The sequence below is a fragment of the Hyaena hyaena genome, unplaced genomic scaffold (genome assembly GCF_003009895.1).
Source record: "Hyaena hyaena isolate Hyena2069 unplaced genomic scaffold, ASM300989v1 scaffold_327, whole genome shotgun sequence".
In the NCBI taxonomy this organism is placed as follows: Eukaryota; Metazoa; Chordata; class Mammalia; order Carnivora; family Hyaenidae; genus Hyaena; species Hyaena hyaena.
In genome coordinates, this window is record NW_024080962.1 from 607,932 (window position 1) to 626,011 (window position 18,080).

The 18,080-nt window shown below is 40.0% G+C and overlaps 1 protein-coding gene across 1 annotated transcript in view; it reads right to left on the bottom strand.

The window, feature by feature from the left end:
• CLVS1 (clavesin 1) overlaps positions 1-18,080 on the bottom strand; it is a 161,823-nt gene that overhangs the window by 90,783 nt on the left and 52,960 nt on the right. The window lies entirely within an intron of this gene.

The following is an 18,080-nucleotide window of genomic DNA, read 5'->3' on the forward strand; positions in this document are numbered from 1 at the left end:
GGAGTACATCAGTAACTATGGCAACAGGAAGTCCTGAATGCCAATGGGAGTGACAGCTCTTCAGTGCTTTATGTGCTCCTCCACATCATATATTCCCATTCACCTGATGATTTTTGTGCTAAATAATTATCAGACATGAAGAAATTGATGGCATTTTCATTCTGCTAATTCTTCCAACAAATTATCTCATCTATAAATCTAAACTCGTAGAGAACCTCTAAATTCAGTGTCTTTATTGATAAGTAGGAAAATATAAGCTTGGATGGCAAGTGATGACAAAATTCCCTACTTCCTTCTGGCTACTATTGAAATCAGAAGGCATCTCCTCTTGTGAAAGAAGTGTGAAATGATCAGACCCTTGGGCATTTCAACCTGGTTCAAATTCTAATGAAGCCTAATGATTCCAGATTAGAAATCAGGAAGATTTCTAACAGTAAATCAGTGAGAATTTACTGAATGTCTATTATAAGGTCAAAATTGTGTTTCATACTTAAGGTTATAAAATTATGTGTTGTATTTCTATTTTCAAAGAATGCTTAATTTAGTTGGGGTGGGCTAGGAAGCTATTAACATGAGTTGAAAGGATCAATAAAATTTGAGTAGTCAAGGAAGAGTTTATTGAAAGATGAAGGCTTGGGATTAATCTTAAAGGATGGATAGGATTTTGATGGGAACTGAGCAAAAGGGAAGCAAGACCTTTCAGGAAAGACAAGTGACAATAATTGAAAAATAAAGATATATAGCCAATTCTGTTTCCATGCAGTTCTGTTTACTAAAAATTTCTTTCTTATATCAAGCTAATATTTTTCTCCCTCAAATCTACCTATTGGGTATAGTTCTGCTACAAAAGATAAAAACCTCAGGTCTTCCATGTTACATATCTTCAACTATGTAAACATGATGATCATGATGCCCTATGTAATCTCTAGATTTAAAAAATATTAGTAACTTTAATCATTTCTCATAGGAAATGGTGTTTAATAGTCTTCTCATCATTATTGTTTTCTTTCAGGTGTGTTCTCTTTTAACTTTAAAAGCTGTCAGATTCCTATTAATGTAGGATAGGTTTTCATCAGGACTTTGGTTTTGTTTTTGCATTCACATCAAACATGATATAAAGACCAAAGATTTTTTCAGACATACAGCTTTAGGAGCATGTGGTTGGTTCAGCTGGTAGAGCAAGTGACTCTTGACTGACCCTGGGTCATGAGTTTGAGCTCCATGTTGGGTATATAGAGAGTACTTAAAAATAAAATCTTTAAAAAAAAACATACAGCTTTGTATTGGGGAGAAACATTGATTTAAGTGGAGCATGGGATTAACGATTATGAAAATATGGAAATGCTTAATAGTAACCTGGAAACTACCATTAAAGATTTAGAAAAACTGACCCTGGATAAGCTTTCTTAGGAAAAGCACACACATGGGAAAAGTTAGGATTAAAGGCTAAGCCTTAGGTAGAGCCTATTTACAGTACTGAGTTAAAGGAAGAAAAATTGAGGAAATAAAAGATAAGAGGACAGAGATAGTCTTGGGTTACAAAAAAAAAAGTGTTTCAAGAAATAAGGGTACAAGAGATTGCAAATGTTACTACTTGTTCTTTTGCCTTTTGACATTGCCATGATAAAAACATGCTACAGCTAGCATGCTGGAAACGGGTGAGGAACACAGATCAGTAACTCTCAGCCAGCAAACAGATTTTCATGAGAAGCAGAACTTCCCAGCTGAACTTGGGCTAGATAAAATCTAGCTGTCCCACAAATGTGAGTGACAATAAATGATTACTTTCTTAAGCCACTCAGTTTGGGGATGGTTTGTTACACAGCAATCACTGTCTACTATCAATAGTTTTCTAAGTGAAATGCAACAGTATGAGAGATTACACCTCTTCCTATCACTTATCCACTTGTATCCGCTATAAAGAAGAGGTATTGAACTTTGTCTGGAAATGTGGAGACCATTTATGCATTTTCAACACCAGAACCTCACTGTAGGATAAGCATTGTCGATGAATGAAGTATCAGATCCATGGGATGATCTCAGGAGAAAAGTGAAAGGATTCTGGACTTCATTATAGTTATCGAATGTTCAAATGCTTCACTTTAACTGAGGGACTGGGTGAGTAGGAAAAAGTTGAATGGAATATGCTTCAAGTCAGAAGCATGTTGAGGTGTACAACCTCACCTCATACCTTAGTTGTGATGATTACTTTGAATTCCCTTCTTCTTTCCTTCCTCCTAAGGATTTCCTCATCTTTTCCCTTATTCCTCCTTACAAAACTTTTGACTTGTGAAATCCTTCCAGGTTTTTATAATTTAAAAACACATCTCGGACCAAATACTTTACGCAGATACTCTGCCCTCAAGGAGGTGGAGCATAAATCCCCACTCTCTCAGTATGGGCTGAGCAAAGTGACCTCCTTCCAAAGAGTACAGTATAGAAAGGAAGAAAAACAGAGTAAGTTTAAGCTGAAGAAGCCTGACAAACACTACCTTGGCCAGATGATTAGGGTCAACAACAACAGAGATAACTCCTGTTGATAGTATTATCCCTTGATATGGCAATGAAAATGGCACTTTGCCCCTGTGATCTTCTTCCAAAAAAGCCATAATCCCAGATAAATCAAGAGGGAAACATTAGACAAATTCCAACTGAGGGACAGTCTATCAAATGCTTGACCAACATGCTTCAAAATTGTCAAGTTCATTAAAAAGCAAAGAAAATCTGAGAAACTGTCACAACCAAGAAGAGCCTAAGGAGAAATGAAGATTGAATGTAATGTGGTGTCTTGGATGGGATTCTGTGAGCAAAAAAAAGATATCAGGTGGAATCTAAAGAAATCTGAATAGCGGCGCCTGGCCGGCTCAGACTATTGGCGGTCCGACTTCGGCTCAGGTCATGATCTCACGGTTCGTGGGTTGGAGCCCCGCGTCAGGCTCTGTGCTGACAGCTCAGAGCCTGGAGCCTGCTTCAGATTCTGTGTCTCCCTTTCTCTCTGACCCTCCCCTGCACACACTGTCTCTCTCGTCTCCAGAAATAAATAAAAACATTAAAAAAATAAAGAAACCTGAATAAATTATGGATTTAGTAAATAAAAATGTATCGATATCAGTTTATTAGTTATAATAAATGCAGTATACTAACATAGATGTTAATATGAGGGAAATCTGGATGCAGAGTACAGGGGAAACTTTGCTCTCTTCATAATAATTGTATAAATCTAAAATTGCTCTAAATAAGAAGTTCATTGTTTTTAAAGTGCTTATTACAGTTGTGGTAAGTTTCCATGAATCTTCTTTTTTCCCCCTGAATACCGTATTTTATTATTTTTTAATTTTTTAAATATGGTTTATTGTTAACTTGGCTTCCATATAACACCCAGTGCTCATCCCAGCAAGTGCCCTCCTCCATGCCCATCACCCATTTTCCCCTCTCCCCACCTCCATCCATATGAATCTTCTAACAAGTTTTCTAAGCAAACCAAAATGGTCATGAACAAGTCAGATGCTTTAGGTAAATTGTAGAAATGAGAACAGAAGTCAGTTATGGATTGTACCAGTTTTCGGTTGATAATTAAAAGCACAAATGTGATAATATATGTGAACTACAAATTGCCAATGGAATGTAAAGAACTATATTATTAAACAATAGAAACCTCCCCCCAAAAGGATAATATATTTATATTAATATTTATATTGATTAGGACTCAGTCATGGTTTATCTAAGGGCTTTCATCATTATACTGTGAGCACTTAGAGATGACAAATAGTGACTCATGTTTAGGTATTATTATTTTTATGAGCTGAGCACCCAATATTGTTACCTGAAGTTATAAAACTTAGCAACAGCATGTTATAAGTGAGGTGCAAAATAGTGGAGAATGGTAAGCCTCTTATCAATGTGAAGATAATTAAGCTTGAAGAAGTGATTTCTTTGTGCTTTGAAATTTTAGTGGAGATTCTAGAATCTAGAACCTAGCTAGACTCCCACAAGGAAAAAAAATGCTTTATGTGATCAGATAACCATGTAAAATGATATGATAGGGTTGCCAGTGATACTAGTTCTTAGAAGGAGCAGTGAGAAGCTTCTTAATCATTCTGAAATCACAGTGCATATTCCTATTCTTATTTTTCTGCTGCAGCAAGAAGTCTCTTAATATTTGTAGGTAGAGCTTTCTGGCCAGTTCCATCTCAAAATCTCTCAACTTCACCCTCAATACTATCAAGTGTTTCGTTTTTTTCTTGGGAAGGTTTTAAAGTCCTCCTTAAACCACAAAGTGCTTTTGCAAATAGTTTGTTACTAAATATCTATGTTTTATTCACAGATGCAGAAACATTGTATCTGAGCATGCTTCTTCATCTCTTCCTCCCACGGAAGGTTCTTTCAATGTTAATTAGTAAAATAACCATGCATGACTTTCATTGTTGCTGCCTACGCTTTGCCCCTTATCTGATAATGATGCCCTGGCCGTGGTGGAGCAGACCAGGTGCTCCATCTGTAGCTCCTCTGACGTGTTTTCGCCTCTGGACAGGTGAAGAAGCCCCTTTTGGTAAACTGACCAAAGGACTTGTACTTGAAGGCTGACACCCCGGCCCTCTCACCCGTCAAATATGTGACTGCACTCCTAGAAGGTTGGAGTTCAGTAAGGGGTAATTCCCTGCTCCTCCATGCAGAAGGCTGTTGCAAGAGTTATGCAAAATGAGGTGTGAAGAAGCTTGGAAAGCACATGCCAATAGGAGGCAGTGTTTGAACTTGCATGAATTCCAGGGATATAACCTTTTTGGCCTTACTGCTTTCATGGGCGTGATGAAAGCAGGACAATGAAAAGTGTATGAATTCAATTGTGTTCAATCCAGAGGAACCTATTTTCTCCTCTTCCAGCTTCTAGGACTTAGGGTTTTCAAAACATGGTCTGAGATGGGAATTCTGGTGATATATTTTTAATGACTTCTAATAATTCCTACATGAATCAAGGTTTAGCTGAATGGTCTCCGTGTGTCATGGTGCATTGAGAAAAATGAACACATATTTCTCAATGAGGTAATCAAGGAAAAGTAAAAAAACAAACAAACGCGTTTTGAAAACATTAGGTGCAAGAAAGATACTAACAAAAACGTTTAACTTTGCTGTAGTAGGCTTAATATTTGCAGGCGCTTGCTATTAAATTTATTTTCCTAAATGTTAGCTGGAAAGTAAATTAGACAATTACCTTTCTCAGCAGGGATGATCACCCAGGGAACAGAAGCCTGGACTTAATTCTGCCTCACATGATTTGATGAGGCTTATGCTCTCAAGAGGAGAGAGAAAGGGAGAAAGGGAAAAAGAAATCAGGGAAGAAAGAAAAGAGAAAGAATGAATGAATGAAAAAAGAGAGAACATCTTACATTTAACTTATTATTTATTAATTTCATCCTTTTTAAAAAAAATTTTAATGTTTTATTTATTTCTGAGTGAGAGAGAGAGAGGCAGTGTGAGCAGGGGAGGATCAGAGAGAGAGGGAGACACAGAATCCGAAACAGGCTCCAGGCTCTGAGCTGTCAGCACAGAGCCCGACGTGGGGTTTGAACCCACGAACTGTGAGGTCATGACCTGAGCCGAAGTCGGACGCTTGACTGACTGAGCCCCCCAGGCGCCCCTATTAATTTCATCCTATTCTGGTCAGTGAAGAAAACTTTTGGATTTGTGTTAACATAAGAATACAATTCCTTATAATATCAGAATAATGAGTTGCCTATTGATTTATTATTAGTTGCAGTATGGGAATATCTGGTTCTCAAAGCCTCAGCATCAGATAAAAGACATAATGCATTTGACACCATAACATACATGCCCCTGCCTTTGTGTGGAGTCTTAGATAAGGGGCAGGCTACAGCATAGCATCCGCTTTCAGAGTTTTAAGTTCACTCCAGGTCACAGATTCTCAACCCAGATGGAGTGTAGTTTATAAAAACAAGTACAACCATTTCAAATGTTTGTCTAGCTCTACCCAGTATGACAACAATATATGGAAAGAATATGGAGAAGTCATCTCTGGTCCAAGCCCGCCTCCTCCCCAACCATTTGCTTACAGAGGACAGAACAAAAAAGGGTAATAATCTTGTCTAAGAACAGGGCCCTCACGTAGAACTAATATAGAGAACACAGAGACAAAAATGGTCTCTGTTTTGTCCCTTAAGTAAAGCTTGAAGATAAGAGGCCTTGTTTCTGTAGACCAATCCTGACAGGCCTACGTCTCTAGACACAGACCCAGAATGCCAGGTATTCATATCTGACATTCAGAATAACACTGCAACCAAAGATCTCAGATTCCCACCTGCCAGTGTTCTTCCTTTGTTGTGTTTCCGTGGTAAATAAGAGTATAAATCATGTGCGTGTGTGTGTGCATGTGTGTGCACATACAGTAACTCACCATTTAAAGTTAATTCTCCTAGAAGTTGTCTTCCACCCCGTTTTGTTTAAATCAAGAAATGGTTTGAATAAATAAAACCTATATTTTCGTCGCGTTTGATCCAAATGTTTCTAAATTCTCCCCCCAAATTGAAAATAATTAAAAACAAGTGTATCTATCTACTCACTTAAATAGATAGTATGATTTCTTATCAATTAATGTCTTCTTTTAAATTTTTGAAGTACCTGGAACTGGATAAGGAGTCAGGAGGCATACATTCAAAGATTTAACAAAGTTCTACATTATGGAAAACACATAAGATAAAAGGATTTTCCCCCCTTTTCTGCTGGTACATGGACACTGGTAGGGGATATTTAAAAATAGGTATATGGGAGGCAAATGAAGCATACTTATTAAAAGCAATGAGATTTGGGGTTAGGTGGACTCTGATTCAAATCCTGGCCAATCTATGTAAGCTTATTAAGTTATTTATCTCTCTGTGGTTTTGTTTTCTCATCTGCAGAAGAAGGATCATAGCAACTCACCCACAGGTAATGATAGAGTTAGATAACATATAAAAGAGGCACAACGGAGCAACTGGCTCATGATAATTCATAGAAGGTGGTTTGCATTATTAGATAAGTGAGTATCATATTGAGAAGAAAGTAATAGGGGTCGCAAAGCGTGTGGGAGTACTGAGAAAAGGAGATCGCTTACGGCTGGGTGATTTGGGACACCTTCGGCTGGGCTGTAAAGAATGGGAAGGTTTGGACACTGGACATAGAAGGGAAAAGGAAGAAGGAGTCGTACAAATAACAGTAAGAGTTGAGAGCGCAGAGACCGAGTATTGGAAGCCATGGTGTGTTTGCTATGCTGTGGAACAAAAAGAATAGAAATGGTCAGAAAGGGGGTTGTGACTTGTCTTCATTCTGCTTGATGAGAGAACTACTGAGTGTCTACGCAGGGGGTGGGGAGCAATGGCAGTTATGCTTTAGGAATATTTGGACTGGCAACAGGGACTGTAAATTGGTGTCAGGAGACTGGAACCACACAGCCCAATTAGGAGGAAGTGACAGCAATACATTAGGTGAGAACTGAATGGAAATGTTAGGGTTGTGAGAAGAACTAAGAAGGACAGTACTTAGGACTTAGTTACAGATTAGATGTAGGTGTGAAGGGAGGAAGGACAGGGTTTCTTAATAAGACAAAAGGAGCCCTGTCAGGTAAGAAGTGAGTCACAGCCACTGCGGTTGTATTTTACAGAGGTTCTTACATAGTCATAATCAGCACCCAGGACAGCACACAATGTTGATATTGGCATTAATATGATTTGATGTCAAGGCTGTCAAGGAGGTGCCTAGAAGTACATGGTTGTTTGGAGTTTGCATTCCTGCCACACAGGTGATGAAATACCACTTTAAATAGATGCCATGTCTGCAGACAAGAATAATTCCTGTTCTGTTCAGAAAAGACCACCTGCCTCTATATCCTAGACTATGAGCTCACCAGAACTGGGAGTGTGTTACTTGTCTTTGAGTCCCTGGCAACCATCAGTACGTACACATAGTAGATACTCAACAAATGATGCTTGGTGAAGGAAGAAAGGCAGGTATGCTAAACCTGTTAGATGCTCCAAAACAGTGAAAATAGACAAAAATAGACGTTGAAAACACCAGTGGGTAAAATTTCCCTCTCGTCAATGTCTCTTATGCTCATTGCTAGTGGTGCCAGATTTGTGTCCGTAAACACTTTGGCCATTATGGCTCATATTTATAGAATAATGTGCCATTAAGCAGCATATATCCAAGAAGAGGGAAGGAAACTAGACTTTATGATTTAATTTTGGTTTAAGAGAAGGCCATGCATGCATTCACATAAGGTTAATAACGGCATCAATTTGGGGCGCCTGGGTGGCTTAGTCGGTTAAGCGTCCAACTTTTGCTTAGGTCATGATCTCGCGGTTCGTGGGTTCGAGCCCCGTGTCGGGCTCTGTGCTGACTGCCAGCTCGGAGCCTGGAGCCTGTTTCAGAGTCTGTGACTCCCTCTCTCTCTGACCCTCCCCTGCTCATGCTGTCTCTCTCTCTCTCTCTCTCTCCTAGAAATAAATAAAAATATTTTTTAAAAAAAGTAATGGCATTAATTAAGACTAAGAAAATGACAATCTAGAAGAGTTAATAAGAAATGCTACATGGGGATGTTTCTAGATAAGAAGTCTGGTATGCCATGAGATTCTTAGCCCACTGGGAAAGAACTCATCCCCACATACCACTTGAAGACATCCTGAAATGCAAGTGAGGAAAAGGTTTATTTCATCCAGTTTTCTAGATAGGGATTGATCCAAAGTCTATAGGGGGCCACAAAAGAATTCAAAAACCATCTCATGGAAGTGAGTTATGAGCATTCCATCCATTACTAAATGACTATGAAAAATTAATTTCATGCTTGTCTCTTCTGGTAACTCCCCTGGCTGAGGAGCTTCAGAAAAGTAAAAACTAGGAAAAGTCTTAAGAATGCAAATAATTAGTACATAGTATTAAATACTATGCTCAGAGCTAAGATCATATCAGCCTAACCGAGGTCACAAAGAGCAAGATCCCCCTTGATGTGAGGGAGTTAAGGTGAATGTCACATGAGAGTGACATGGTTCTTACTTCCAATGGAATTCAAGTGACATTTACAGATCTTTCACATGGTTCATGGTTAGGGACTTTTCACAATGTGAAATTGAGTATTCTTTCGTATGAGTCTGTCTGGCTCTTATGACAACAAAGTCACTTTCAGGATAAGAAACTGGACAGTCAGATGAGAAGGGATTTTAGGAAAACAACCATCCCATAACAGTACATTGCTTTGGATGGTTTTTCCTCCCGAGTATCTTCCCTTTTGTGGTATGCTGCTGTCACTCGTGGAATCAGGAGGTTCTTTTCCAAAATCACAAACTCTGATAATAGTGTGCAAGGCAACTTGAATTAAATAAAATAGTCCATTAGCAAGATGACTCTATAGATATTGCATTTCATGGAAAGCACACCTGTGACTTAAGTTGGAAGTACGCAACATCTTATAATTTCCATTAATTCAGAGAATTGCCTACTCAGATGAAAATTTCAAATCTCTGTGCTTAATAAAGAGGTTAACAATATCTTAAAACCAAGAAGTCCCAAGGCTCTAAAATTAGTTGTCTGTAAGTAGGAGTCTCAACCTTGGAAAATATGGATAATTCACATCAGAAGACTTAATAGAGACTGATTCCATTTAGAGAGTCTACAATCTGATTGAAGTTTTCAAAGTTGGTTTACCCTTTCCCCTTTTTAAAATTCTAGATCTCTTAATCATAAGCTATTGAAACAGCAGCAAGCAATCAAATTCATAAAAGATTAAAAGGAGAGAGCCCCAGGAAATCATTATGTAATAGAAAGTAAAATCTTATTTTCAGAGATGGTGTATTTTTATGTATTTATTATCTACCCTGACAGAAATGTAACTTGTTGGCTGATTTTCAGGTAGACATTCTTCCACCTGGCTATCAGCCTTCAAGTATTTTATCTCCCTTAAGATACTTTAAGGTTATTGGATTCTTGGAGAGAGAAGGATGTAAGGTGGCTGTACCTTCATAGCTCTCAGGCTCAGAGAGACCCTTAACACCATCTGTACTGTTTCTGAGTTTGAACACCAGTAAGGCAAGCCTAATGAGGAGAATTTGGGTATTGATCAACTCCTATAATGCTTAGCGATGGTTCACAAATCACAATAATGATAAGAGGATTGAACATGTTTCTGAAGCCAGGATAAATGTAATCCATGGCCCAGAGAGGAAAAGCATCCTGCAAATCCCACCTATACTTCTTCTACAACCGGACATGTGCTTAACTTCAACAGAAAAAAAATAAAATAAACAACCCAGCCCTTTGGACGTTTCAGATGACAGCTGGAGCCTACAGCTTTGTGACTATATAATAGTTAACTGGCAGGACGAGACGTGTCAGAATAGAGATATGGGAGTTTCTAGAATTCTCCTAGAAAAAGATCCACATGCACACACACACACACACACACCAACCAGCCTGAATCAGGCAGGTCATGGACACTGAAGAGTATCTTCTCCCTGGGCTCTGTAGACCAGCTCTGATGGACCCACTCACTGAGCCTCAGCCAGAACTCCTTATTTCCACCCTGTGTAATTCTAGGAATCGGAAGTGAAACAAAGGTAACATTTAATATGTTTATAAGAGAATAAACATAGGCTCATCATAGCAGAGTTAACAATACAATACAAAGTATGGGACACCTGGGTGGCTCAGTTGGTTGAGTGTCCAACTTAGGCTTAGGTCATAATCTCACAATCCATGGGTTTGAGCCCCGCATCGGGCTCTGTGCTGACTGCTCAGAGCCTGGAGCCTGTTTCAGTTTCTGTCTCCCTCTCTCTCTGCCCCTCCCCCACTCATGCATTCTCTTGGTCTCTCTCTCTCTCAAAAATAAACATTAAAAAAAAACCAAACCAAACCAAACCAAAATAAAACATAAAACCCCCGAAGAATTGGCTGACTTTTCCTACCTGAGGTAGACTGCTTGGAGAGGATTTTGCCCTACAAGGTGATTTACACAGGGAAGCTCTGGGGAATTATTTTATGGAGCTGGTTAAAGACAACATTAGTTTCCTTTACTTAATTACATCACAGATTATCACTTGGCAATTCTCTAAGCAATTAAAGCCAGTAGTTATTATTTATTGCTGCCACTTAGTAGCTACACTGCAGGAGATACTGTAAAACATCAGCACACATTTATCTTCAACATGGGTCCAAAATATCCTACCCGGAATAGCAGAACAGAATTTGGAAAATGCATTACATATGTATATAGACACATCATTTGAATATTTAAATATTCACACAAAGAGAAAATACAACATTTTGGGACTTGGGATTTTGTTCCTCTTTATTGTAGGAGGATTTCAGTGCCTATATTTATTCTAACAAAATCTCAGAGACTTCAAGGGGCTACTTGGAAAGATTAGCAGTTTAATTCCCAAAGAGGAAAAGAGGAAAAGATTCAAATGCTCAGGCTCTGGAAGGTTCTATCTCAAGTTTACCCTCCTGCTTTCATCCTTGTCTGCTGTAAACTGATGGGCTGTTATCCATCCTTTTCTATTTATTAAACAAGGCACTAGGAGAGTTTCCTCATTCTGGTTCATAGACAACATTCCCAGAAGGAACTGAACCTTCCTGTCTGCTTGACCCACATTCATGAATTGGGGATGGTACTTGTGCACCTACCTAATTCTCTGGATCCTGAAGAACGTATGAGTCCTGCAAGCAATTGCTGACTGTGCTGACTGCAGCAGGCCAGAGTATGGGAGAGCTGAGGGAGGGTGGATTAAGATGGGGGCTGGGTCTTCTTTTCCAGAATGATCGCTCGCAGGAATAGAATAGGCAGCTGGCTGCTAGCAGGAATCTTTGTTACGTGGTGATCCTCATTTAAAGGTAAGATCACTTCCTCCCCATTTGGGGGATGTCTGGTAATGTGTGTGTGGGAGGAGTTGATGGTTTCCACATTATTTGGACACTGCTACCAGCATTTACTGGGCAGAGGCCAAGAATGCTAAATATCCTGCAATGTGAGGTACAGGCCTCAGAATTAGAGCTCATCCCAAAGGCTTGCTTGTTGTTTTTTTTTTTTTTTTATCTTAAATAATGACGTTCAGATACAGAGAAGCTCAGTGAAACTACACCAGCAGCTAGCTGCATGGCGATAACTAGGTTCCTGACTCTTGGGTCCGGTGTGCCTGCTATATCCTGGAGACTTCCAGAACGTTCAAAGGAAGAAATACTAACTTGAATGAGGAGCTGGGCAATGTAGGGACCCAAGAATATCTCTTGCTGTTTCTCTATTGCACTTTCTTTCTCTATCTAGACTATTCTTTCCCTTCCCTTCACCAGACCAACTCTTTCTCATTCTTGAAGCCCTAAGTCCAATGTTACTTTCTTAGGGAGACTTTTCTACCACAGGAAGTAGCCAAGTATTGATAGGGATTGACAAGTATTGTGAAGGTCCCACCTTGACCAGACTTTAGTCAGCCTCCTGTGAGCCCTTTCAGCTAGGCTTTATGTTGGTCCCCATCCTTGGCCTACAGAGCCCAGTGATAGTCAATAACCCTGCTAAGCCAGTTAACTGAGAAATCTTTCCAGTCTTGAGATCTAATCAAACTCCTCTCTGCACCACACATCCCTGACACCTAACCAAGTTTCTCTTAGTAATGTTCCATCCACCCCCTTGCCCTCCCTGTCAGATGTAAATCCCTACTTGTCCTTGTTGTTTTCAGAGTTGAGTTCAAACTCCCTTTCCTATTACAATAGTCTTGACCCCTTTTGCAATAGCCTTGAAACAAATTCTTACTTGTTGTTATTAACAAGTTCCAGTGAATAATCTTTCTCTCATACTATCAATAAATACATGTCAAATGAATGAATTCCTGATAGAAGCTATCTAAATAGATGTCCCCCCATGGGGAAACAAGCCTGGCAGATGAGCTAAAGTAATACAGGGTGACTGCAATGAAGTTTCTTTAATAATCTGACCCTGCAAGGGCACCTGGGTGGCTCAGTCAGTTAAGCGTCCGACTTCAGCTCAGGTCATGATCTCACGGTCTGGGAGTCTGAGCCCTGCATTGGGCTCTGTGCTGACAGCTCAGAGCCTGGATCCTGCTTTGGATTCTGTGTCTCCTTCTCTCTCTGCTCCTCCCCCACTCATGCTCTGTCTCTCTGTCTCCCAAAAATAAATAAACATTAAAAAAAAGTTTTTTTTTTAAATAATCTGACCCAGCAGAGCACTCCTGTGCTCCCAGGGACTGGTTCTGAGGAAGTCTATTCCATCCATTTGTGCTAGTGAGACTTCACTCGGTCCCTTGTGCCAATCCATGGGACAGAAAAAGGTAGAACACTTTGAGGCTTGGAGAATGTCCTTTGGGGTATTCAATTTACAAAAGAGACAGTCTGGTACCTGGGGGGCTACATGGGCAAAATTAAGGACTAGGGTACTATCAAGTAGAACAGATCTTTCTGGATATTATTTCATACTGAATGGACACATTCTTTTGTACCGGTTTATGCATTCTTCACAGACACATTTGTCAATGTTGAGAGACTGAAGAAATCCATTAGAAAAGTCCCCTCTGGTATTTATTACTTATTATTTAAGCAAGAAGACACAGATTCTTCAAGAATCAGTAGGAGAGCATCTGTTTGTTATTCTCCCCCAGATACTCTGCAATGACAACTCACATGTTCCTTAATTAGCCTAATGTGACGTTGTCAAGGAAAATAAGGTTTACCTTTTTTTTCCCTCCAGGCTATTCTTGAAACTTTATAAAAGAGAAACTTCTCCATTTATACAACTCCGGCAACTTGGACAGTCATATCAAAGAGGCACAGAGCTTACTGTGAGGTTCAGTAAGCCAAAGATATGGTTTTGGTCTGGCTGATTTTCATTTTGGCTAATCTCAGAAGAAAGGAATGGAGCTGGCATTTAAGGATCACCTAGCATGTGTGAAGTGCCATATGCCACAATTCCACATACACCATCTCAGTACCCTCACAACAATCCTATGAAGTGGTCATTAGGGCACACAAGTGCAGAAGCCAGGGTGTGCTGAGGTCACTGAGAGCCACACAGCAAAGTGATGAGCAGAGATTAGAACCCAGGTGTCCAATGGTAGAGTTTACAGTTTGTTCTCAAGGAATCATGTGCAGGGGATGTGGATCTGACTCAAATACTCCCTTCAAAAACAGCTCTTGACACTCAAAATATCTTCGTAAATAAGGTAAAGAGAAGAACCTGTTTGCAGCTGCCTGGAGAAATGCCTGTTCTAGAAGCTTCCTTTTGCCTCAGATATCTGGGAGTAAACAACGTCTACCCAGGCCATATTTTGTCATCCCCATGGCCCCTAGACCTCCCAATTCTCCAGGTCCCCACTTGCCCCTGTTCTATTCGGAGTTGAATCCAAATTCTCTCTCCTATCCTTCCTACTCAGCAATGCAAACTGCAAAGGATCATGAGTTGTTTATATTCTGTGATTGACTGACTGGTGGCTCTGCTTTAAAAACACACACGCAAAATGCTTGTTCAACCAGGGTTTTAAAGATTTGTATCTCTGATGTGGGATGCTTCCTACAGTTAAAGAATTTTCAGGGTAGGAATGGAGAAAGAAGAGTTCCAGAATCACCTACATCCCAAATAAAACTCCATTTAAGGTTTTCCAAAGGTAATTAAAAGGCATCGTCTCTTCATTCCTACACAGAAACTAGGAAGGCCAATTAAAGCAGCAAGAAAGCTACTCCTTTTGGCTGAAAACCATGATTACGTGGTCCCTTCCCAGGCTCTTCCTCCAGATCTCAACGCATGGATCCCTGCCCACCTCTGCCCAAATCTGCTCCTTCCTGAACTCCTGCCCAGCCTGCCTAGAATGGCTTTCCAAAATTGCAAGTGTTTTTGAGGGCTAAGATGCGTATCCTCTCCAGTGGTCAGTTCAGGACAGCGCTCATACCTAGTACGACGTAAGCTGGAGGAATAAGGGAGATTCAAATTCAGCTCTAGGGATCGGGTACAGCGACTCACAGCCCAAAGGCCCATGATGGCCAGGCAGGACTTGTGAAGGAAGGAAGCAGGTTGGAGGCTGCAGACCCACTGGCCAGGGTGTGACTGTGGGGGAGCCACCAGTAGAGATCAAGAGCAGCTAGAAATTTCTAATGTGAATCTCTCAATGTTTAAGCATTGACCAACAGGTATGCCTCTACCTTTTGGGAAGCCTGGGATAAGGGTATGAATGGGGGTCTACATACCATCTGTCTAAATATTTAAAGGTTAGAAACTAAGTCAACAGATTGTTAAATAAAACATGTTCTAACCTGTATTTTAACAAATATACTTTCATGGTGACCTGGAAGGCCAAGTTCTAATTTAGAATTCTTGGGATCTTTTGAATTCCATGCCCAATTGTAGTACCACTGACAAAGCCAGCCCCAGTGTCTAAGGGCACCCACCCCGTGCTCTTTTTACCCCTGGCTCCATCTGATGTAGGCTGGGCCTTGTATGCAGGGAGGTGGACAACCTGGTTCTTGTATCTAAGCTCCAGACATGTTCTCTACAGTCAGTGCTCCCTGGTTATGTCTCGGGCCTGGAGGTGCACATTTGCACACTTTGGGGAAGTCACACCTGGAGAAGAGATCCACACAGACCTTGGAAGTGGGTTTGGGACCATTTGGGCAGGGAACTCTGGGCTTGTGGATTCCAGAGCACAAGCTAGAAGGAGAAGGTATGGACTCCAGTTGGGCACTTCTGATCCTACAAACTTCTAACCTTCTTGGAAAGAAACACAACTTTAGGAAGACAGGACGTTCATCTAAAATGTGAGATCCAGAACAGGAGCCCATTGCTGCCAAGTTCTAAGCACAGTACTATGGCTAGATTATTCAAAAATTTGAAGAGCATTGAGTGGACCCTGTATATGTTTGTGGACAGCCAGCTTGTTACCACTGGTCTAGGCAAAACATTGGATTGGAAACCAGGCTTTGCCATTGGCTAAGTATATGTACTTAAATAAAGTATGTTATTTCTTCAAGATTCAAGTTGACCACTAGTAAAATGAAGTAACTCGCACAGTGGATACAGAGTTCTTACATCTAAATTGATTATAGCTGTCTTTTCTAGCATCATTAAACAGACACATCTTTATATTTATATCACAGAATTAAGCAATTTCTCCCTCTTCAATTTATTAACAGATACCAATGTTACAGGGTCTATAAACTTGGTCCTATGCTACACACACAATAAAGTTACAAGAACCTAATATTCTCTCTGTGCTAACGTGGTTGGTAACTTTGTCCTGTAAATGATGAGGACTTGATTTTGGAATAACAGTCATAATAAACCATTATTGGCAAAAGAAAATGTTTCTTAAAGCAAAGTTTAAGAGCCATTTCCTTTATATCAGCAAGACAATGTTGGGCAAAAAGAAAACTGTTGAAAATATGTCTATAATAAAGAATATAAATAACAACTTAAACTTTGAAATAATACTATAAATATTCAAGATTGCTTGAAGAAATATTTAGATAACATACACATAACTGAAAAAACAGTCTATGTATTAGACTGGAAAAAGAAAAACCATGGAGTCAGTAAGAAGAATGGTGGCTGCTAGCGGCTGGGCATTGGGAGAGGGATGAGTAGGTGGAACACAGGATTTTTTGGGGGGTGAAAATACTCTATGATACTATCATGATGGATACTGGTCATTATGCATTTTTTCAAACCCACAGAATGTATAAGAGTGAACTGGAATGTAAACCGTGGACTTTGAGTGATTATGATGTGTCAATGAAGGTTCATCAGTTGTTACCAGTGTACCTTTCTCGTGAGGGGTGTGATAAGTGGGAAACCATTCATGTGAGGGGACAGGGAATATATGGAAAAATCTCTGTACCTTCCTCTCAACTTTGCTATGAACCTAAAACTTTGCTGTAAAAGATTTATTTAAAAAATTAAAATGTGTGGGATGCCTGGGTGGCTTAGTCGGTTAAGCGTCCTACTTTCGCTTAGGTCATGATCTCGGGGTTTGTGGGTTCGAGCACTGAGTCGGGCTCTGTGCTGACTGCCAGCTCAGAGCCTGGAGCCTGTTTCGGAGTCTGTGACTCCCTCTCTCTCTGACCCTTCCCTGCTCACGCTGTCTCTCTCTCTCTCCTAGAAATAAATAAAACATTAAAAAAAAATTAAAATATGTGTTTTATTGAGCACAACCCCAAAAAAGAAAGGCCTCATAAGGTCTTCTACTTGTTAGGATGAACGACTTAAAATCCACCATGTATCTGATATACCCTAGCTTCACAGATTTGTGATCACTTCTCTCCAGTTCTGATTCCAATAATCTACTTGGGCAGCCTCTCTCCTGAGGATACTCAGACCTTAATGGTGGAGACGGGTTGTCAGTTCACTGCTCCCAAAGCTGGGCTTTGCATGAAGAGCAAAGACACTGTTGACATAAATCTTTATAATGATGCTCAGCTTTATACCTTCGACGAGGAACGACGGTGTCATGTCTGGAATTCTGACCGGATTTGGAACCTATCCTTGGATCAGACATACTGGCCAGACAGCTCAGAGTGATTGGAGCAAATCAGTTAGACTTTGGACTGACAGGCCTTGGGAAGGATATAGAAGAAAGTAAAAAATGACTAAATATTGATACTGGAAAGGCTGAAGAGGCCTGCACACTGTATGTGTAGCTGCACACAGTACACAATATGATTACATATTGATTTGACTCGCTGGAAAGGAAAGGAGATAAATGAGGGGCAAAGAACATTTTCAACTATTTCGAGATGACTTTCTCTTCTTCCTTCTCTATTTATTGGGTCTAGAAAAAGAACAAAAATTCTTAGATTACTGTTTGGAAGGTTTAGGTTGGAAGAAAAATGTGCTGGCAGTGACGATTGCTCATGATGTGAACAGATTACTGAGAGATTTAGAATCAACTTCTGGTGACCTTAAGACATTATAGCATTTTAGATTTGTTCCAAAGCCTTCATCTTTATACATGAGGAAAAAATGAGGCCTGGAGGACACAGCTAATAAATATCAGAGCCAAGATTTGAACTTCAGTGTCTGAATATCACAGAGGGAAGGGACCTAATCC